The 23,041-nt window shown below is 43.9% G+C and overlaps 7 non-coding genes across 7 annotated transcripts; all 7 read left to right on the top strand.

Moving 5' to 3' along the window:
• The first annotated feature begins 14,829 nt into the window (after nucleotides 1–14,829).
• Nucleotides 14,830–14,904, top strand: Trnat-ugu. The gene has a single exon. It is a non-coding gene; the product is annotated as a tRNA-Thr (tRNA).
• Nucleotides 14,905–15,264: 360 nt separating this feature from the next.
• Trnat-ugu lies at nucleotides 15,265–15,339 on the top strand. The gene has a single exon. It is a non-coding gene; the product is annotated as a tRNA-Thr (tRNA).
• A 360-nt stretch (nucleotides 15,340–15,699) lies between these two features.
• On the top strand, nucleotides 15,700–15,774 carry Trnat-ugu. Its single transcript has one exon. It is a non-coding gene; the product is annotated as a tRNA-Thr (tRNA).
• Nucleotides 15,775–16,134: 360 nt separating this feature from the next.
• Nucleotides 16,135–16,209, top strand: Trnat-ugu. Its single transcript has one exon. It is a non-coding gene; the product is annotated as a tRNA-Thr (tRNA).
• A 360-nt stretch (nucleotides 16,210–16,569) lies between these two features.
• Nucleotides 16,570–16,644, top strand: Trnat-ugu. The gene has a single exon. It is a non-coding gene; the product is annotated as a tRNA-Thr (tRNA).
• Nucleotides 16,645–17,004: 360 nt separating this feature from the next.
• Nucleotides 17,005–17,079, top strand: Trnat-ugu. The gene has a single exon. It is a non-coding gene; the product is annotated as a tRNA-Thr (tRNA).
• Nucleotides 17,080–17,439: 360 nt separating this feature from the next.
• Trnat-ugu lies at nucleotides 17,440–17,514 on the top strand. The gene has a single exon. It is a non-coding gene; the product is annotated as a tRNA-Thr (tRNA).
• Nucleotides 17,515–23,041: the final 5,527 nt, after the last annotated feature.

The following is a 23,041-nucleotide window of genomic DNA, read 5'->3' as shown; positions in this document are numbered from 1 at the left end:
AATTCGAATACGTGATCTAAAACTGAAGTGCTACCAACTTCTGCCCAGTGTACCGATCAGCTGCCACGCTAGAAATGACACACGAAGGTAAGAACTGCCACGGCGAAGATGTTGTCAGCAGCGGAAATCGAAATGTCGTAACAAAGTCTGTAAATGACGTTGTATATTGGTGTCGTTATTTCGCTTATTTTTCTGTACGAATTACTTTGTGGTCATTTGCCGCCGTTACCAGATAATCTCACGCTCCTAATTTTAAATTTCTTCATTTTCAATAGCTACAACTTCCATCTTCCCTTATTACGCGCAAACCATATTTGCTCTAGGCTATAGCTAGAAGGAAAACGATAAGAGATCAGAGGATAAGATGCAGAGCTAGACAGATGCAGTTTTTGCGTAGAGAAACTAATAGGAATGTGGACATTCATAATAATATTTCAACAATCTTATTGACTGATATATTTGCAATCTGCAATCTCTGTGATAACTTCACATGTGGCAAATTCTTTTTGGTGTGTGTGTGTGTGTGTGTGTGTGTGTGTGTGTGTGTGTGTATGTGGTGTGTGTGTGTGTGTGTGTGGTGCTTTGCACAAGATGGTTATGTTCAAATTACGTAACTGCTCGATATATTTTGGAAACTTCGAAAAATACAATCCTGCAACTTCGCAACAAAATCGCGCGGAATTTTCGATAGCAACAACACACCAAAAATACTTCGTCACAGTGGAATAATAAAAAATCGAAAACAAACGATAATGTAAAGTGCATCTTGAAAATCATGTGAACAGCCGTCTGATGATGAACTTTCCAGTTCGAAACTGGTAACTGCGCTATTTACCCAAATAAATAGCAGTATTAATAGTGGCTGGATGCTGGTATCTTCTCTGTAAGAATTAACCTGCATTAATTGTACACAGCCACGGTCTCACCATGTCAGTTTTAGACAAAATAGCATACAGTTCCATTATCTGTAACTGTTGGTTAGTTGTAACGGTACTGTCAAACTTCTCAATTTTATATTCCTCACTGGATCTGTTATTGTATTTATTTGTAGTTTCTAATGCATCCACTGGGTGCCATGCTAATTCGTTCCATAGTACACCAAATGCGTCCACTGTAGGGCAGCCCGCAAAAAAATTACTATATCGCCATATGCCTACTATCGCCTTTCAATCAGCCTCTTACATCATTCGCAAGAATTATTTTTGCAGTGGATTATTGACATTTATGTATGGATTATTGACATTTATGCATGTATTGTGCAGAAATTACAGATATTTGAACACATCTTATACTATAGTCACCACTCATTCTTGCATATCCCGTAGCCTTCCTTGTCAAAGAATGACGAACTCGTGTGAACACACCTGACTCCTTTCGACTTTGTCACGTGCTTGAGAAACAGGCTTTTGTAGTGTGTGACCGCCGTCGACAGCTGTGGAAGCCGCATACGTATTTAAAGGTAGCCAGAAATGTAGGTGATGAGGGACAGGTAGGATAGATGCTACTGGACATTCCCAAAGTATCGGTCAATTATGCAACGTCTGTGTTACGACAGCAGTAGGGTTGTCAATCTGCGAGTGTAACGCTACCGAGCAAGACATGTAATTTGTCGACTAGAAATTGTTGATAATCACAACCTGTTAGTTTCTCGCTTTATGTAAATGACCGTATAAGCCTTTCACCCACAGTTTCTGCCAACGTATTGATACTAAGAGGAATCTGAAGCCTTGCTTCAGTGGTAACTACAGGAAGTGCCAGGCCTACGAATCGTGCGAGGCATAACTCGATACCATGATCATGTTGCACATGACCTCGCATCTGCAAGATGAAACATGGTGCTGAGAATCTCGTCGGACATAGATGTTACGCAAGTTTCAGTTAGACCCGTTGGCTAAACCACGGCAGCATACTCGTACCGAGTTGATAGGGTGATCAGGTCGTGAGGTGATGCTGCTCCCTTGGCAGAACTGACAGCTCCCCGCCCCCTCCCTCAACCAAAACTGACTTTCTCTAATTTCTTATAGATACATTTAGAAAATTACGTAATTTCTAAGGTAGTTTTAATAAAAATGAAGAGTAATTAGGAAATATTACTTAAATGAAGGATACAGTTGCATCGATGTAGGTAGCCGTTCTATATGTGCAACCAAAACAGAGATATATGTTCCAGATCCCTGGAGCAGCCAGCGGCCTTCTCGATAACTGGAGGGACAGCTGTCAGCATGGTTGACTGACGTGGCCTTGGAACTTCACTCAACATGATGTCACAAAGACACGAGTACGAGTGCTGATTATCCACACCCCACACTCGCGATAAAATTTGTACTTTTGAAAGGTTTTTTGTCCAAGCTTTTGCACTTTCTAAATGAGACCGAAAAGGGCGAATGAGGCGCAATTTTAAAGCAAATAAAAATCTAACAAAAAAGAAGAAGTGTTTACGTCATGAAATGAGGAAATAATTCCGAGGTTAACGTTTCAATACAAGCCTTTAAATATAGTATGTTTCCTATAAGTAATAGGAAGGAATGGGGAAAAGAGTAACAAGAAAAGATTTGGAGAAAATAAGTCTCACACTGGGGATCCCTCAATAAGCAGCGCCCGATTTTTTTTTTAAAAAGAGAGAGAGAGAGTGTTCAAATGTGTGTGAAGTCTTATAGGACTTAACTGCTAAGGTCAACAGTCCCTAAGCTTACGCACTACTTCACCCAAATTATCCTATGGGCAAACACACACACCCATGCCCGAGGGAGGACTCGAACCTCCGCCGGGACCAGCCGCCCAGTCCATGACTACAGCGCCCTAAACCGCTCGGCTAATCCCGCGCGGCACCGTGTTACACAAATACTGCCTGTTATCACTTCTGGCACCAGCAGCCAGAAAATAATGACGGAGATGTCAAGCATGTCGTTTCATTAGAAACAAAGTCAGAGTCAGAGGCTGGCCAGGTGTCGTGTTAGAGTAGAAACTACGTAATCAGCATTTCTGAATAATGTATACTGCAGGGAATATCGTCAGGTTTTTTATTTATGTAATAAAATTTAGTTCCCTCGTGAATTGCTTTTGTGTCATTTACAAAGTATTATGGAAAACAGAAAGTAATGGCGTCCATTAAACTGATAGCATGACATCAAAAATTGTATTCAGCATTGAAAGCCAAGATCCTTCACGAAATTAAGGTCACACGTTTCAAATATTAACTTGCCAGTTCTCTTTTGATTTAACGTCCAACGTACATCCGCTGAAGTAGAGAACGGTGAATTTAAACTTCTTGTAAGTTAGATTAATCTAAATTCCAGCCATGTCTAAAGATATCCTGTGTCCTACGAAAATAATTCGTGTACTTGTACACATCTTTTCGAAAATTTTACACTTTTTCAGTGTTTGTGTCCTCTTCACTAAAGTACTCCCAAAATAATCTCCTCTTGGGCTTCATTATGAATACTTTTCAGTTTGAGGAGTGGCTGATAAACGACAGACTGTCCGACACACAGTGTAACTGAGGAGCACATGGAAGAATGGACTTAATGGTGACTGTAAAGAATGTTCCACCTGAAAGATTTCATCTGGGATGTCTGCCGTCCCTGCGTCCCTCACGCTGTCCTCAGGAGGTCCTCGGGATACCAGAGTGCCTCTGGCTGCCAGCACTGGTCACAGGTGGGAGCAGCTGAGTCCAGCCTCTGTGGTGGTCCGAGGAGGCTCCGGCTGAGTCCGTTCTTCAGGAGGGCAGTCTGCTCCCTCAGTGTCTGGAGCCAGACTACAGCTGAGGTAGAGGGCAGCCACCGTCCCACAGCTGTCTGACCAACAGGCAGAGCGGAAGCTGCCGTTTCAGTCACTGGTTCCGAACTTTGGGAGGTGAAGCCTCGTGACACATCGAGTTTATATCTGTGTATCGTAGCCCGCAGTTCCGATCTTGTAAGGAAATTTATAAATGTGGGTAAGTATAGCAAATTCTGCCATTTGGCGTTTTGAATTTTATCTCTCGAACATTTCAAGAAAAAAATATCAAGTTGTAAGGCATGTTACCAGAAGGAATGCATTTCTTCGTGAATCTCCTGTGTCTGGATAAAAATGCAAGGGCATTTTTTTTTTCGTAAAAGACAACAACAGTTTGAACATCTGTTCTCCAAGCAAGATAACTTGATGTGCTGTAACGATGTGGAGAGTTTCTCTGAGAAGTCATTGGGAATCCGCACAATTCCAATGAATGGCGACTTTTAGTTGACTCCTCTAAGATTTGTTTGAAAGAAATCTTTCTACATGATGGCAACCAATATCCTTCGATCCCTCTTACATGTGTACCATATATGAAGGAATCATATGACAACATGAAGCTTGAGCTGAACAGTATAAAACACGATACCTCAGAATGGCATATATGGGGCGATCTGAAGTCGTTAATTCTGCTTCTTGGGTTACAATTAGGGTACACGAAGTTCTGTTGTTTCCTTTGTGAGAGAGACAGCAGGGCAGAAAAAACCACTACCTTCTGAGGTGATCAAGAGTTTTGTCAAAACGATTGATTGTCCTGGCAAAGGTTTTGAGTTCCTCAAAAGCAGACTCCCTAGAATCTGTGACGGCAACATCAAAGGAGACATTTTTTTTGGTTCACAAATAATGGGACTAATGAGGAATTAAGGGATCACCATTTTAGTTTTGGAGGGAAGTGTGGAGGGTAAAAATCTTAGAGGGAGATGAATACACTAAGCAGATTCAGAAGAATGTAGGTTGCAGTAGTTACTCAGAGATGAAGCGGCTCGCACTGGGTAGAATAGCATGGAGAACTCTATCAAACCAGCCTCTGGACTGAAGACCACATTAACAACAATGAATAATCCTGAATTCCGAGAATGTGTGAATGAAGCTGAGGCAGCTTCATCGACATCCCTGGAAACCGTTCTAAAAATCTTTCTGGGAAGCCAAAATGCTTATGACTATGAAGAATTCGTTAGTCAGCTGATTGAGGAATATACGAAACTGGGTTTTCATTTGACTGTAAAACTCTATTTCTTGCACTCACGTATATAGACTTCTTCTCCTCCAACCTTGGCGTGTAAGTGATAGACAGAGTTCCCACAAGTATACATTTTAGGTACTATACAGGTACTATATACTCAATGTTATAAATACAAAATCAAATAGGGGTAATGCAGGAGTCGGTTTAATAATGAATAAAAAAATATGAGTGCAGGTAAACTACTACAAACAGCATAGTGGACACCTTATTGTGGCCAAGATAGACACGAAGCCCACGCCTACTACAGTAGTACAAGTTTATATGCCAACTATCTCTGCAGATGAAGAAATTGAGGAAATGTATGATGAAATAAAAGAAATTATTCAGATAGTGAAGGGAGACGAAAATTTTATAGTCATGGGTGACTGGAATTCGGTAGTAGGAAAAGGGAGAGAAGGAAACGTAGTAAGTGAATATCGATTGGGGCTAAGAAATGAAAGAGGAAGCCGCCTGGTTGAATTTTGCACAGAGCACAACTTAATCATACCTAACACTTGGTTCAAGAATCATAAAAGAAGGTTGTATACGTGGAAGAAGCATGGAGATATTGACAGCTTTCAGATAGATTATGTAATGGTAAGACAGAGGAACCAAATTTTAAATTGTAAGACATTTCCAGGGGCAGATGTGGAGTCTGAACACAATCTATTGGTTATGAACTGCAGATTAACACTGAAGAACCTGCAAAAAGGTGTGAATTTTATGAGATGGGACCTGGATAAACTAAAAGAACCAGAGGTTGTACAGAGATTCAGGGAGAGCATTAGGGAACAATTGACAGGAATGGGGGAAAGAAGTACAGTAGAAGAAGAATGGGTACCTTTGAGGGATGAAGTAGTGAAGGCAGCAGAGAATCAAGTAGGTAAAAAGACGAGGGCTAGTAGATATTCTTGGGTAACAGAAGTAATATTGAATTTAATTGATGAAAGGAGAAAATATAAAAATGCAGTACACAAAGCAGGCAAAAAGGAATACAAACGTCTCAAAAATGAGATAGACAGGAAGTGCAAAATGGCTAAGCAGGGATGGCTAGAGGACAAATGTAAGGATGTAGAGGCTTGTCTCACTAAGGGTAAGTTAGATACTGCCTACAGGAAAATTAAAGAGACCTTTGGAGAAAAGAGAACCACTCAGATGGAAACCCAGTTCTAAGCAAAGAAGGGAAAGCAGAAAGGTGGAAGGATTATATAGTGGATCTATACAAGGGCGATGTACTTGAGGACAATATTATGGAAATGGAAGAGGCTGTAGATGAAGATGAAATGGGAGATACGATACTGCATGAAGAGTTTGATAGAGCACTGAAAGACCTGATTCGAAACAAGGCCCCGGGAGTAGACAACATTTCTTCAGAACTACTGACGGCCTTGGGAGAGCGAGTCCTGACAAAACTCTACCACCTGGTGAGCAAGATGTATGAGACAGGCGAAATACCCTCAGACTTCAAGAAGAATATAATAGTTCCAATCCCAAAGAAAGCAGGTGCTGACAGGTGTGAAAATTACAGAACAATCAGTTTAATAAGTCACGGATGCAAAATACTAACGCGAATTCTTTACAAACTGGTAGAAGCCGACCTCGGGGAAGATCAGTTTGGATTCCGTAGAAATATTGGAACACGTGAGGCAATATTGACCCTATGACTTATCTTAGAAGCTAGATTAAGGAAAGGCAATCTTACATTTCTAGCATTTGTTGACTTAGAGAAAGCTTTTGACAATGTTGAATGGAACACTCTCTTTCAAATTCTGAAGGTGGCTGGGGTAAAATACAGGGAGCGAAAGGCTATTTACAATTTGTACAGAAACCAGATGGCAGTTTTAAGAGTCGAGGGACATGAAAGAGAAGCAATGGTTGGGAAGGGAGTGAGACAGGGTTGTAGCCTGTACTCGATGTTATTCAATCTGTATATTGAGCAAGCAGTGAGGAAACAAAAGAAAAATTCGAAGTAAGGATTAAAATCCATGGAGAAGAAATAAAAATTTTGAGATTCGCCGATGACATTGTAATTCTGTCAGAGACAGCAGAGGACTTAGAAAAGCAGTTGAACTGAATGGATAGTGTCTTGAAAGGAGAATATAAGATGAACATCAACAAAAGCAAAACGAGGATAATGGAATGTAGTCGAATTAAGTCGGGTGATGCTGAAGGAATTAGATTAGGAAATGAGACACTTACAGTAGTAAAGGAGTTTTGCTATTTGAGGAGCAAAATAACTGATGATGGTCGAAGAAGATAGGGTATAAAATATAGACTGGCAATGGCAAGGAAAGCGCTTCTGAAGAAGAGAAATTTGTTAACATCAAGTATAGATTTAAGTGTCAGAAATTCGTTTCTGAAAGTATTTGTATGGAGTGTAGCCATGTATGAAAGTGAAACATGGACGATTACTAGTTTGGACAAGAAGAGAATAGAAGCTTTCGAAATGTGGTGCTACAGAAGAATGCTTAAGATTAGATGGGTAAATCATATAACTAATGAGGAGGTATTGAATAGGATTGGGGAGAAGAGGAGTTTGTGGCATAACTTGACTATACGAAGGGATCGGTTGGTAGGAGATGTTCTGAGGCATCAAGGGATCACTAATTTAGTATTGGAGGGCAGCGTGGAGAGTAAAAATCGTAGAGGGAGACCAAGAGATGAATACACTAAACAGATACAGGAGAATTTAGGTTACAGAAGGTACTGGGAGATGAAGAAGCTTGCACAGGATAGAGTAGCATGGAGAGCTGTATCAAACCAGTGTCAGGACTGAAGACCACAACAACAACAACAACAACAACAACAACAGAAAATGTAGCTCTTTTCGATGTTAAATACATATAAAATTTCATCAAATTTAAATGTATGTGTTTAAATAAATGTATGCCCATTTGAAAAAAGAACTGCAGCATACAAATCATCATTTATATCACCTTTCAGTTTCCATTTAACACACAAAAAGTTTAATTTTATTACCTAGTGCTACTAAACTACCGATTGTAATAAAGACAGTTACATTGTCTACAGAAAAAACTGTCTTGTGATTTCCGTTTGATATCAGTCATTTCGACACGTTAAGTGGAATTCATCTCTGCGTCAGGACTGCAGCAACACCAGTCGCCGAGAGGACGCCCCGACTGGCTGACTGATGTGTTCACAGTGAGAGGCTGCTGAACTGTGCAGTGTCGCAGCAACCAGTTCAGAAAGGGCACAGAGAGAATTCTGAGGTTTCGCGTTTCTGACAACAAGAAATGTCTTAGGGCTAAAATAGAGTATAGTTTCTTACACAATAACAAAAAATATAAATCTCAATATGGCAAAAATTTACATTGGCTATACAAAAAATGAAACACATTTTGTGTAAGTCGCGCTGAGTCTGCTCTCACGTTTTGTGGGATTTATCTACAAACGGCTCACCTGGCAATCAGCACTCCGAGATAAGCAGATATACCAACACCTGTTATCGTAATTCACCACAAAATGAAGTGGCACAGGAATTTTTGTTCTGCTTGCGTCAGGTGCAGTCAGCGCTGATCTGATCTGCGAACTGGCGCCGTGTCGGACAGTTTGAAAGACTGAGCAGCTGGAGGGTCAACTCCTGCAAGAGTCGCTGCCGCGTCTGGAGTACGAACTTGGAGGGGTGGTGGAGGCCGGGGCAGCAAGAAAGAGATCAGCGGAATTCTGAATTCGGAGGAAAAGAAATTCGTCGACGAAAAGAAATCCCTGCCTGACTGCATTCTCTACATATCACTCGAATGAAAAATCATCCCCTACCATCACTCAAGATATGTCACAAATAGCAGACGCATATTAACAGCTACAGTAGATATTCTCACAGTACCAAACTTTATTGGGTACTGTGTGTACCTCACTGTGGCGTGGCTGTTACGAGAAAGACATGCTATCTGCCTTCTCAGACAGCTGCATAGCCAAGAGAATTTTCGAAATTATGATCCAGTTATATCATACTGACAGAAAAAAATGGAAACGAAAATCACCGCATGCGGCCCGTATGACTGTAGAACAGGACACTAATATTCTGAGCACGCTAAACGCTTCAGAAGAGATGATAAGTTGCATTCTGAGACCGAGTCATGGTATTCAAGAACGAGTAACCTTGTGTTGACTTTAAGCAGGTGAGGAATAACTTTGTTCGTTACTTTTCGCTTTTTTTGCTAAAAGGAAGCTACATGTAAATATGTAGCACGGCAATCATAATATTCAGTATTAACAGAAAAATCTCGTATTATCTGGTTGCTAAATTTCGGGAGCAGGTGATGTTTATATGATAAGCTATACTATATTCGAACATATTCTAACTGCAAAAATACTATGAATCGCTATGAAGATCACACGAAATTAAAAGCGGAGGAAAATAGTAAGGGAATTACATTTCTTGGAAGGGTCTGCAAAAATGTATAACATTTATTTATGATGTCACACACGGCGCTGCAGTAAGCCCTGTCCTGGAGTCCTGCTCCAGTGTTTGGGGCGAACACCACCAGCCGCGACAGTGGCTGCTGCAGGAGTAGAGGGGCGCACAGTTGGGGTCCTAACAGGTTGCTGCAGCTCATTCATAACTGTATCACAAATTACTGACGAATTTAGGCTGGCGAGGTATGGAAGAAACAAGATATTGTTCTTGCAAAACATTGTCATTTGTATTTCATTACACCAATACACATTGTAGTAGGCTTTTCAAGGACTCGACTGCCTTCAGTATGAGTCTCTCACAGGATCATCAGAATAAGTTGAGGAGATTAGTGTTTAACGTCACGTCGACAACATCAGAATAAGTGTACCATTCTGAACAGAAAATCTTCTCTTGTTCAGCATGAACTTAGTAGTATGACAAGAAGTGGACAACTTTCGCTTCAAGCTTCATCCACCACGCAACAGAGTGTTTCCATTGAAAAACACTTGCTTTTCAACAACATCTGCTGTCCACAAGCCACAGTTTGTCACGAGTTTTTTGGTTAATCGGTTTGGTGTTGCAGCATCTTGTAGTGACTGTCAGTAAGACTAGTACTGACCACTGAGCAGCCCAAGGACAGGCAGCAGGAATACGGAACTGCCACTCACTCCACCTTCAGCCAGGACAGTCAACTGGTATCGCTCCCCCCCAAACGAAGCCCCTCCCCCCCTCCTCACTCCCAAAATGGCTGCCCCTGCAGCGCCTGCAGTGACGGTCGAGTCTGCATGGCTCCAGACACTGGCAGTCCTAAGCTATGCCTGCGGCGAGCAGTTGCGGCCGCTATTGCAGCCCCATCATCAGTTGCGAGTCTGATGGTCAGGATCCCATGACTGCCATTCGAATTCGGAAGCAGTGGATTCAGAATGTGAGTACTCAGTGACGTGCACGATCTCAGTAGCCTCGCGCCATTGGCGTCCTTGAGAGGACTCACTGTTTGCTTGGCAATGCACTATCGTAGATCTGTCACACGTATGTTGTGTCGAAAAATCATTTTCATAACAGCAAGACGAGTACCCACACGGACAAAGTGAGGATGTCTGCAGTACTGAACACTGTCATTACAGGGAACAGGGACCATTGTTTCAGCTTTCATTGGCAGAACCATAGAGACAGGCACATTGAAATCGTACACTCAACAACAGCACAGCTCATAACTGTAGCACCATGTTATTATAGTGGAGGAGTCACGGTTCTCTGTACAGAAACGTAATGCATGTGTGTGTGTGCCTAGGAGAATAAATATTGCCAGACTGTATTTGTCATTACCCCATACAGGACCATTGCGCGATGATTTTAAGGTCTTCCAGAGCTGATGGAGAGGGGAAAGTATATCAGTCTTGAGACAAAGGAGACCAGTCTGGAAATGAACGAGTCGGAAGTTATAAGCCAAAATTTTCCTGACTCTTTTGTCAGTGGAATACATGTTCCAGAGCTTTTGGTGCTAAGGTTTTAGAGTACTTTCGAACTTGATTCTAAAGAACAAAACCACAAAAGAGTCTAGTAAACATTGTCTGTAAGTTGCATACCTTAATACACTACTGGCCATTAAAATTGCTACACCAAGAGGAGATGCAGATGATAAACGAGTATTCATCGGACAAATATATTTTACTAGAACTGACATCTGATTACATTTACACGCAATGTGGATGAATACATCCTGAGAAATCAGTAGCCAGAACAACCACCTCTGGCCGTAATAACGGCCTTGATACATAAATTCAAACAGAGCTTGGATGGCATGTGCAGGTACAGTTGCCCATCAGCTTCAATACGATACCACAGTTCATCAAGAGTAGTGACTGGCGTATTGTGACGAGCCAGTTGCTCGGCCACCATTGTCCAGACGTTTTCAGTCGGTGAGAGATCTGGAGAATGTGCTGGCCAGGGCAGCAGTCGAACATTTTCTGTATCCAGAAAGGCCCATACAGGACCTACAACATGCGGTCGTGCATCATCCTGCTGAAATGTAGAGTTTCGCAGGCATCGAATGAAGGGTAGAGCCACGGCTCGTAACACATCTGAAATGTAACGTCCACTGTTCAAAGTGCCGTCAATGACAACAAGAGGTGACCGAGACGTGTAACCGATGGCATCCCATACCATCACGCCAGGTGATACACCAGTATGGCGATGACGAATACACGCTTCCAATGTGCGTTCACCGCGATGTCGCCAAACACGGATGCGACCATCATGATGCTGTATACAGAACCTGGATTCACCCGAAAAAATGACATTTTGCCATTCGTGCAGCCAGGTTCGTCGTTGAGTACACCATCGCAGGCGCTCCTGTCTGTGATGCAGCGTCAAGGGTAACAGCAGCCATGGTCTCCGATGTCATAGTCCACGCTGCTTTAAACGTCGTCGAACTGTTAGTGCAGATGGTTGTTGTCTTGCAAACGTCCCCATCTGTTGACTAAGGGATCGAGACGTGACTGCACGATCCGTTACAGCCATGCGGACTGCTAGTGATACGAAGTCGTTGGGATCAGCACGGCGTTCCGTATTACCCTCCTGAACCCACCGATTGCATATTCTGTTTACAGTCATTGGATCTCGACCAATGCGAACAGCAATGTCGCGATACGATAAACCACAATCGCGATAGACTACAATCCGACCTTTATCAAAGTCGGATCGTGATGGTACGCAGTTCTCCTCCTTACTCGAGGCATCACAATAACGTTTCAGCAGGCAACGCCGATCAACTGCTGTTTGCGTATGCGAAATCGGTTGGAAACTTTCCTCATGTCAGCACGTTGTAGGTGTCGCCCCCGGCGCCAACCTTGTGTGAATGCTCTGGAAAGCTAATCATATGCATCACACAGCATCTTCTTTCTGTCGGTTAAATTTCGCATGTCATCTTCGTGGTGTAGCAATTTTAATGGCCAGTAGTGTAGTTATGAGCACTTGTTCATCTTCAATTTGTGAGACATATCCCCTCTACTGAAGATGCTCTTAAAGTATGCATTACACAGCCAATATTTAGTGGCTTTTTCTTTTATGTTTTGCTCCGTACTACATCCTCCAACATTAAGGAAAGCAAAGACCTTGCAGTACAAGTTATGTGTTTCGCAGTATGGATGGTGAACAAGTGCACTTCTCAGTCCATCAGTTCTCACATATGACTATTCACTCGAGGCAAACACAACTCAACAACGGACATACGAAATAGAACCACACTCATTCTGCAGACGATGATAGAACACAACGAAATTAAAAGTTTGTTGTTATTCAAAGTTAGATTGGGTCAATATTTTCTGCCATAGAACAAAAGTATCACAGTCCGCTCTGACATTTTGGATTCAGAGAAATCAAATGACCGCTTGGGAGTAGACAGACGGATTGTATAAGCCTACTAAATGTCACACCTGGTGACGGACGCTCGAGATACCCACGCGCTGATGTGCGCCACATCATTACAGCAATGCAGGGCACGGTGACGTCACGCGGCCTTCTGCAGGCGTATAAGGAAGTGTGGTCTGTGTCGCTGAGCTCACTGCGACTCCTGCAGCTGCCGGGACGCCCTGTGTGTTGGCTGCGGCGACGAGCATCACGTGCCTACAGACACCCCTCCCTCACTCTACGGTGAGTGCTGTTCTCTCTTACGGTTTCTTCATATACTGAGTAAGTGCCCCAATGTACTTCGCGTCGATAATTCCTCTTCCAACTCTGCAGCGTTACGACATACAGACTAAATCAAACTCAGTTAGCAAACGAACACAGTCCAACGCAAAGTACAGGCGATGGCTGCCACCTGGCTTGTACCTGTCCACGGTGTTACGTTTTGCGGATGGGTGTGGTTCGGTTTTCCCTCTTATTGTTATCACATTCTCACAATTCAATCAACCTACCTTGATATGCTTCTTGTCAGCTCCTTGTTCTTTCAGTCGGTCGTTGCAGGTACTGTGTAGGTGGTGCAAAGCAGAGTTAAAGAAATTGCCACCCAATACTTACCAGAGAGAGGCCACAGAACTCTACTTAAAAATCATTTCCTGAATGTTTATGATAAATATCGAGCGTCCGGGGTATACCTTCATGTAGCTAAAAGTTTAAATTTCTATTGACTATTTATTGTCACTAAAACTCATGAAACTACTCTGAAATCCGTATTTACTGTATCTTATACTGTACCTGCAAGTTTACATTGGTAAAGATGTGATACATGTAGTCGTACGAAAGCCGCCAGAATTTTGCAAGTTCAACCAGAACATTATTCGCTATCGAAACAGTCACCGACCCACAGCTTTGAGCGATTTCAACGTTCGGTCGATTTGGGTATCTTGCTTTACAGAAGTGCTCGCTATACAACTCTGTCATTAATGCGAAAAGTGCAGCGCGGATTTTGTAACTTTGATAGGAATATTCCCCACGCGGCAGTCTTTCACACGGAAGCGCATAAGATTACCAAACGTTCACCAAAATGCCTCGGGCTCAAGTGACTTTGGGTTAGCAGTAACAGAAGACAATTTACATCTCTAATTCTTCATATTACATACTGTTTTCAAAGAGCGGCCTAACATGACATGCTCGGAATATGGTTCGGAAGCGACTGTTCTAGGCAGTGTCCTCGTACAGATAACACACCGCTCCCCGCTCTGGAAACTCTCAATTTTGATTTGCTGTTGATCTGAATGACTAATGAGAACACCCGTTCTAAATGATTTTCGCAGCAAAATCCTATCTTGTCCAATCACAGTTGAGAAACTAAGCAGCAAAGTTTCCATTTATTACTTAGATTTATTTATAAACCAAAATAACAAAAAACCTTATTCCATTCCTAATGTTATTTCTAGCTACCTTTTGCAAAAGAATGCTCGCTCAGACTTATGTCACATGACTCGTGGTTCTTCCTAGAAATTTTTCTCACGGTTTGGATTTCACATAGGTCTTCATAAAATAAAACACTTTGAAATGTCACATGTTCCTCATTCACTCTCTCAATCACTCTGATGCACTTGCATAACAAACTTAACTGAATATTACTTTTAAAAGGTACCAATATTATGTCAAATACAAATTACAAATGTTGTAAATGAAAGTTTCTAGTTGACTGATTGTTAGGAGCTGAACTTCTCATCATAGAATAAAATGATAATTAAATCAACACCTTAATCTGCCGACAGGACATGTCCGAGAGAACTATCTTCATATAGTTAAGCCTAACTGGCCATTGATCTTCTTCTTCTGTGCTGGATGCACACACATTGCCCGAACTCGGTAATATTGTCTGCCGCAAGTAAAGAGTGCAATGGGTAGGGGTACTACGAATATAGTGTGTGGACATTACGTTGAGAATGTGGGTCTCACGGGGAGTGTGCAAGGGATAAATCCCTGCAGTCGCACTATCCTCTGTGCCCTCTGTGGCTCAGATGGATAGAGCATCTGCCATGTAAGCAGGAGATCCCGGGTTCGAGTCCCGGTTGGGGCACACATTTACGACTGTCGCCATTCATCTATATCAACGCCAGTCGGCAGCTTATGGTCTTGATTTAATTATCATTTCATTCTAGAGAGCTGCATGGTCACCGATGGTATCTGTTCTTTCGGACATGTCCAAAAGAACAGATACCATTTTCATATAGTTAAGGCTAACCGGCCATTGACATTCTTCTGTGCGGATGCACACCCATTGCCCGAGATCTTACCGTGCTCAGTAAGATTGTCTGCTGCGAGTAATGAGTGTAATGGGCAGGGGTAATATGAATGTAGTGTGTGGACATTATATGAGAATGTGGGTCTCACGGGGAGTGTGCAAGGGATAAATCCCTGCAGTCGCACTATCCTCTGTGCCCTCTGTGGCTCAGATGGATAGAGCATCTGCCATGTAAGCAGGAGATCCCGGGTTCGAGTCCCGGTTGGGGCACACATTTACGACTGTCGCCATTCATCTATATCAACGCCAGTCGGCAGCTTATGGTCTTGATTTAATTATCATTTCATTCTAGAGAGCTGCATGGTCACCGATGGTATCTGTTCTTTCGGACATGTCCAAAAGAACAGATACCATCTTCATATAGTTAAGGCTAACCGGCCATTGACATTCTTCTGTGCGGATGCACACCCATTGCCCGAGATCTTACCGTGCTCAGTAAGATTGTCTGCTGCGAGTAATGAGTGTAATGGGCAGGGGTAATATGAATGTAGTGTGTGGACATTATATGAGAATGTGGGTCTCACGGGGAGTGTGCAAGGGATAAATCCCTGCAGTCGCACTATCCTCTGTGCCCTCTGTGGCTCAGATGGATAGAGCATCTGCCATGTAAGCAGGAGATCCCGGGTTCGAGTCCCGGTTGGGGCACACATTTACGACTGTCGCCATTCATCTATATCAACGCCAGTCGGCAGCTTATGGTCTTGATTTAATTATCATTTCATTCTAGAGAGCTGCATGGTCACCGATGGTATCTGTTCTTTCGGACATGTCCAAAAGAACAGATACCATTTTCATATAGTTAAGGCTAACCGGCCATTGACATTCTTCTGTGCGGATGCACACCCATTGCCCGAGATCTTACCGTGCTCAGTAAGATTGTCTGCTGCGAGTAATGAGTGTAATGGGCAGGGGTAATATGAATGTAGTGTGTGGACATTATATGAGAATGTGGGTCTCACGGGGAGTGTGCAAGGGATAAATCCCTGCAGTCGCACTATCCTCTGTGCCCTCTGTGGCTCAGATGGATAGAGCATCTGCCATGTAAGCAGGAGATCCCGGGTTCGAGTCCCGGTTGGGGCACACATTTACGACTGTCGCCATTCATCTATATCAACGCCAGTCGGCAGCTTATGGTCTTGATTTAATTATCATTTCATTCTAGAGAGCTGCATGGTCACCGATGGTATCTGTTCTTTCGGACATGTCCAAAAGAACAGATACCATCTTCATATAGTTAAGGCTAACCGGCCATTGACATTCTTCTGTGCGGATGCACACCCATTGCCCGAGATCTTACCGTGCTCAGTAAGATTGTCTGCTGCGAGTAATGAGTGTAATGGGCAGGGGTAATATGAATGTAGTGTGTGGACATTATATGAGAATGTGGGTCTCACGGGGAGTGTGCAAGGGATAAATCCCTGCAGTCGCACTATCCTCTGTGCCCTCTGTGGCTCAGATGGATAGAGCATCTGCCATGTAAGCAGGAGATCCCGGGTTCGAGTCCCGGTTGGGGCACACATTTACGACTGTCGCCATTCATCTATATCAACGCCAGTCGGCAGCTTATGGTCTTGATTTAATTATCATTTCATTCTAGAGAGCTGCATGGTCACCGATGGTATCTGTTCTTTCGGACATGTCCAAAAGAACAGATACCATCTTCATATAGTTAAGGCTAACCGGCCATTGACATTCTTCTGTGCGGATGCACACCCATTGCCCGAGATCTTACCGTGCTCAGTAAGATTGTCTGCTGCGAGTAATGAGTGTAATGGGCAGGGGTAATATGAATGTAGTGTGTGGACATTATATGAGAATGTGGGTCTCACGGGGAGTGTGCAAGGGATAAATCCCTGCAGTCGCACTATCCTCTGTGCCCTCTGTGGCTCAGATGGATAGAGCATCTGCCATGTAAGCAGGAGATCCCGGGTTCGAGTCCCGGTTGGGGCACACATTTACGACTGTCGCCATTCATCTATATCAACGCCAGTCGGCAGCTTATGGTCTTGATTTAATTATCATTTCATTCTAGAGACCTGCATGGTCACCGATGGTATCTGTTCTTTCGGACATGTCCAAAAGAACAGATACCATCTTCATATAGTTAAGGCTAACCGGCCATTGACATTCTTCTGTGCGGATGCACACCCATTGCCCGAGATCTTACCGTGCTCAGTAAGATTGTCTGCTGCGAGTAATGAGTGTAATGGGCAGGGGTAATATGAATGTAGTGTGTGGACATTATATGAGAATGTGGGTCTCACGGGGAGTGTGCAAGGGATAAATCCCTGCAGTCGCACTATCCTCTGTGCCCTCTGTGGCTCAGATGGATAGAGCATCTGCCATGTAAGCAGGAGATCCCGGGTTCGAGTCCCGGTTGGGGCACACATTTACGACTGTCGCCATTCATCTATATCAACGCCAGTCGGCAGCTTATGGTCTTGATTTAATTATCATTTCATTCTAGAGACCTGCATGGTCACCAATGGTATCCGTTCTTTCGGACATTTCTGAAAGGACAGATACCATCTCCATATATTCTCATAATAGCTCCATATGATGTTGAAGGAACGGTTTTGAGATTTTTAGGTAAAATTTTCTATCTTCGAAACTGTGATGAATAACTAAATGAAATTTGGATGGTATAATTTTAGCAATAACAAAAATAATTATTGTAGTTTATTTAAATTCCTAGGGATTATAAATATCCATAGCGTTCTAGTGGCAGGCTGATTCACTGCCACAGGTGTGTCAGGTGCATCAGCTGCGTTGTAACTAAAGAAAGAGAGAGAAAAAAAAACGAACGAATCTCCCGCAACTACGGGTGCTCAGTGCTCCATACTTATTTGCACCTATGATAACACGAAATAACTTGCTACATTACAGTTTGTATTACGTTTTATGTTCGAACACTTGTCTCATGCTTGCAAGATAAAAAGGAAGTATTTCTGGTTAAGCTGATAGACGTCAACGTAATAAACAAGTCTAGGGTAGACACCAAGAAACCAAGAATCTCGATTTCGTGTCTAGTTTGTCTATTCCGTCATTAAAATTTTTTTTCACTTCAGCAGAAGTACTCTTGTCACTCCGAAAATTAAGGGCAGAACAATTTGTCGACAATCCTCTATCAGTTACACTGAGCCCAAATAATGAATGCCACACTTTGAACAATGCGCGTAATACAGAATACAAACAGGACTGAATTCCAGAACAACTTACACTACCGAACTAACGTAACAGCTAAATGACAACAGCCCTTTATACTTCGGTTTATTCCCGAACAAGTCTTGGTGAAACAGTAATTATAGGTGGAGACATTAATCGTAGAACCATACGAACAAATCAAAAAGTGAAAAATAATCAGACTTCTCAGTAATGTAACTTTGGCTCCACGAAGGAAATGGTAATTCACTTCAAGGTCATAACGAGGTACAATAGCTGCTGTTCAGTAATAATATGCATATTCTTTTACATCGAATACATATGTGACAGAACCTCATGTAAACATATGCTGCACGCGGTTGAGTTCTATGGTCCTATGCTAATAGAGAGTCGTTTTTACCTGCCGTGTAAATACACTCCTGGAAATTGAAATAAGAACACCGTGAATTCATTGTCCCAGGAAGGGGAAACTTTATTGACACATTCCTGGGGTCAGATACATCACATGATCACACTGACAGAACCACAGGCACATAGACACAGGCAACAGAGCATGCACAATGTCGGCACTAGTACAGTGTATATCCACCTTTCGCAGCAATGCAGGCTGCTATTCTCCCATGGAGACGATCGTAGAGATGCTGGATGTAGTCCTGTGGAACGGCTTGCCACGCCATTTCCACCTGGCGCCTCAGTTGGACCAGCGTTCGTGCTGGACGTGCAGACCGCGTGAGACGACGCTTCATCCAGTCCCAAACATGCTCAATGGGGGCAGATCCGGAGATCTTGCTGGCCAGGGTAGTTGACTTACACCTTCTAGAGCACGTTGGGTGGCACGGGATACATGCGGACGTGCATTGTCCTGTTGGAACAGCAAGTTCCCTTGCCGGTCTAGGAATGGTAGAACGATGGGTTCGATGACGGTTTGGATGTACCGTGCACTATTCAGTGTCCCCTCGACGATCACCAGTGGTGTACGGCCAGTGTAGGAGATCGCTCCCCACACCATGATGCCGGGTGTTGGCCCTGTGTGCCTCGGTCGTATGCAGTCCTGATTGTGGCGCTCACCTGCACGGCGCCAAACACGCATACGACCATCATTGGCACCAAGGCAGAAGCGACTCTCATCGCTGAAGACGACACGTCTCCATTCGTCCCTCCATTCACGCCTGTCGCGACACCACTGGAGGCGGGCTGCACGATGTTGGGGAGTGAGCGGAAGACGGCCTAACGGTGTGCGGGACCGTAGCCCAGCTTCATGGAGACGGTTGCGAATGGTCCTCGCCGATACCCCAGGAGCAACAGTGTCCCTAATTTGCTGGGAAGTGGCGGTGCGGTCCCCTACGGCACTGCGTAGGATCCTACGGTCTTGGCGTGCATCCGTGCGTTGCTGCGGTCCGGTCCCAGGTCGACGGGCACGTGCACCTTCCGCCGACCACTGGCGACAACATCGATGTACTGTGGAGACCTCACGCCCCACGTGTTGAGCAATTCGGCGGTACGTCCACCCGGCCTCCCGCATGCCCACTATACGCCCTCGCTCAAAGTCCGTCAACTGCACATACGGTTCACGTCCACGCTGTCGCGGCATGCTACCTATGCTAAAGACTGCGATGGAGCTCCGTATGCCACGACAAACTGGCTGACACTGACGGCGGCGGTGCACAAATGCTGCGCAGCTAGCGCCATTCGACGGCCAACACCGCGGTTCCTGGTGTTTCCGCTGTGCTGTGCGTGTGATCATTGCTTGTACAGTCCTCTCGCAGTGTCCGGAGCAAGTATGGTGGGTCTGACACACCGGTGTCAATGTGTTCTTTTTTCCATTTCCAGGAGTGTATTCACACGTTCGGACAACCAGTCAAAGGACTCATTCTTGCATTACGGGAATAATCGCCGTGATCATGCCAAACAGGTCAATATTAGTGGAGAGATAACGAAGCAAGAAATTCTCTTATGTTGCAAGTTATACGATTTAATGTTAAGACAGAAAGAAATTGGTTCGTTTGTGGTTTACTGCAATGACGCAATTTAACTATTTGGAAACCGAGTGTATGTTTCGGTTAACATACCCTCCATCACGCTAGCAGACTGATACGAAAATTTACGGGCAAGGATGAAGTATAATAATGTCGTGTGACTAGGGCATCCCGTCGGGTAGACCGTTCGCCTAGTGCAAGTCTCTCGAGTTGACGCCACTTTGGCGACTTGCTTATCGATGGGGATGAAATGATGATGATAAGGACAACACAACACCCACACCGTGAGTGGAGAAAATCTCCGACCCAGCCAGGAATCGAACCCGGGCCCTTTGGATTGACATTCTGACGTGCTGACCACTCAGGTACCAGGGGCGGACAGGGATGAAGTGACTCAGCAAGATTCCAATTAAAAGGAAAATCGACCAAGTCACGAGTCTTCGGGTTTCATGACATTATTTGTTATTTGCGTGTGAGGATTATCCGAACTTTTCCGAACTTCTAAAAGTGTCTTACTTGAGTGTAATTCAGTTAACTGTTTTGATTTCATTATTTACCACAAGAATTCAAAAAAATGGTTCAAATGGCTCTGAGCACTATGGGACTTAACTTCTGAGGTCATCAGTCCCCTAGGACTTGGAACTAATTAAACCTAACTAACCTAAGGACATCACATACATCCATGCCCGAGGCGGGATTCGAACCTGTGACCGTAGCGGTCGCGCGGGTCCAGACTGAAGCGCCTAGAACCGCTCGGCCACAGCGGCCGGCTTACCACAAGAATTAAATCGGTCCCATTCTAAAGTTTGCGTAGATTCGGTTAACTGCAATAATGCACTCATTTACTAGACAGAGCTACGCATCATCCTTGTAAGGAAAATAAAAGTAGATATACTTTGTTAGTGTTTAACCCTTGTTACAATTATAGGCACCAACATAGTAGAGGACATTCTTTTACGCATTTGAAGCAGGTACTGTCATACCGCAATAAATAAAAATACGAGATTATTCCAGGAGTGTTGCATATTTTTGGAATTATGCAGTCGTCTGTTGGCAGCCTGAAGATCTTTAGAGCTGGTAGCGGGCGGGTGCGCGCCTGTTCAGAGCTGCTGCCGCCGCTGACCTCTCAGAGCAGTCAGCGGTGAGCCATGCAGTGAGTCTGGCTTCTGATGCGACACAGGGGACGTAAACGTCGTTACGGCTGTGAGAGGTTAATGTCGCACATGCGAAGAAGAATTACGAGATCTGTCGAATGTAATGAACAGTGTAATGGGAACAGAATATGGATTGAAAATGGTTCAAATGGCTCTAAGCACTATGGGACTTAACATCTGAGGTCATCAGTCCCCTAGAACTTACAACTACTTAAACCTAACTAACCTAAGGACATCACACACATCCATTCCCGAGGCAGGATTCGAACTTGCGACCGTAGCAGCAGCGCGGTTCCGGACTGAAGCGCCTAGAATCGCTCGGCTACATCGGCCAGCAATATGGATTGAGAGTAATTTGAACAAAAATGAAAATAATGAGTAGTAGCAGAAACGAGAAGAGCGAGAAATTTAAAATCAGAATTGGGGATAAAGTAGAATAAGTCAGGGAATTGTGCTAACTAAGCAGCAAATTAACCCATAACGAATGGAGTAAGGATGACATAAAAAGCAGACTAGCACTGGTAAAAAGGACATTCCCGGCCAATTTGAGGAAGAAATTTCCGAAAATGTATGTTTGAAGATTACCATTGTATGGTAGTGAAACATGACTGTGGGCTGTATGGCTCTGAGCACTATGGGACTTAACAGCTGTGGTCATCAGTCCCCTAGAACTTAGAACTACTTAAACCTAAGTAACCTAAGGACATCACATACATCCATTCCCGAGGCAGGATTCGAACCTACGACCGTAGCAGTCGCGCGGTTCCGGGCTGCGTGCCTAGAACCGCGAGACCACCGCGGCCGGCATGACTGTGGGAAAACCGGAACAGAAGAGAAACGATACATTTGAGATGTGGTGCTGCAGAAGAATGTTAAAATAAGGTGAACTAATAAAGTAAGGAATGAGGAGGTTCTCCTCAGAATTAGCAAGGAAAGGAGTATATCGAAAACACTGACAGGAAGAAGGGGCAGGATGATAGGACATCTGTTAAGAGATGAGGGAATAACTGTGTAGGCTAAAAAGTGTTAGGGAAGATATAGGTTGGAATACATCCAGCAAATAATTTAGGACGCAGGTTGCAATTGCTACTGAAAGATGAAAAGGTTGGCACAGGACAAGAATTCGTCGTGGGCCGCGTTACACCACTCATCTACATCTACATCCACACTCCGCAAGCCACCTGACGGTGTGTGGCGGAGGGTACCTTGAGTACCTCTATCGGTTCTCCCTTCTATTCCAGTCTCGTATTTTCGTGGAAAGAAGGATTGTCGGTATGCCTCTGTGTGGGCTCTAATCTCTCTGATTTTATCCTCACGGTCTCTTCGCGAGATATACGTAGGAGGGAGCAATATACTGCTTGACTACTCGCTGAAGGTATGTTCTCGAAACTTTAACAAAAGCCCGTACCGAGCTACTGAGCGTCTCTCTCCTGCAGTCGTCCACTGGAGTATCTATCATTTCCGTAACGCTTTTGTGATTACTAAATGATCCTGTAACGAAGCGCGCTGCTCTCCGTTTGATCTTCTCTATCTCTTCTATCAACCCTATCTGGTACGGATCCCACACTGCTGAGCAGTATTCAACCAGTGGGCGAACAAGCGTACTGTAACCTACTTCCT

Source organism: Schistocerca americana, chromosome 8 (assembly GCF_021461395.2).
Source record: "Schistocerca americana isolate TAMUIC-IGC-003095 chromosome 8, iqSchAmer2.1, whole genome shotgun sequence".
Taxonomy (NCBI): domain Eukaryota; kingdom Metazoa; phylum Arthropoda; class Insecta; order Orthoptera; family Acrididae; genus Schistocerca; species Schistocerca americana.
The sequence above is the reverse complement of the archived record's forward strand: the minus strand, read 5'-3'. Positions and strand labels throughout refer to the sequence as shown.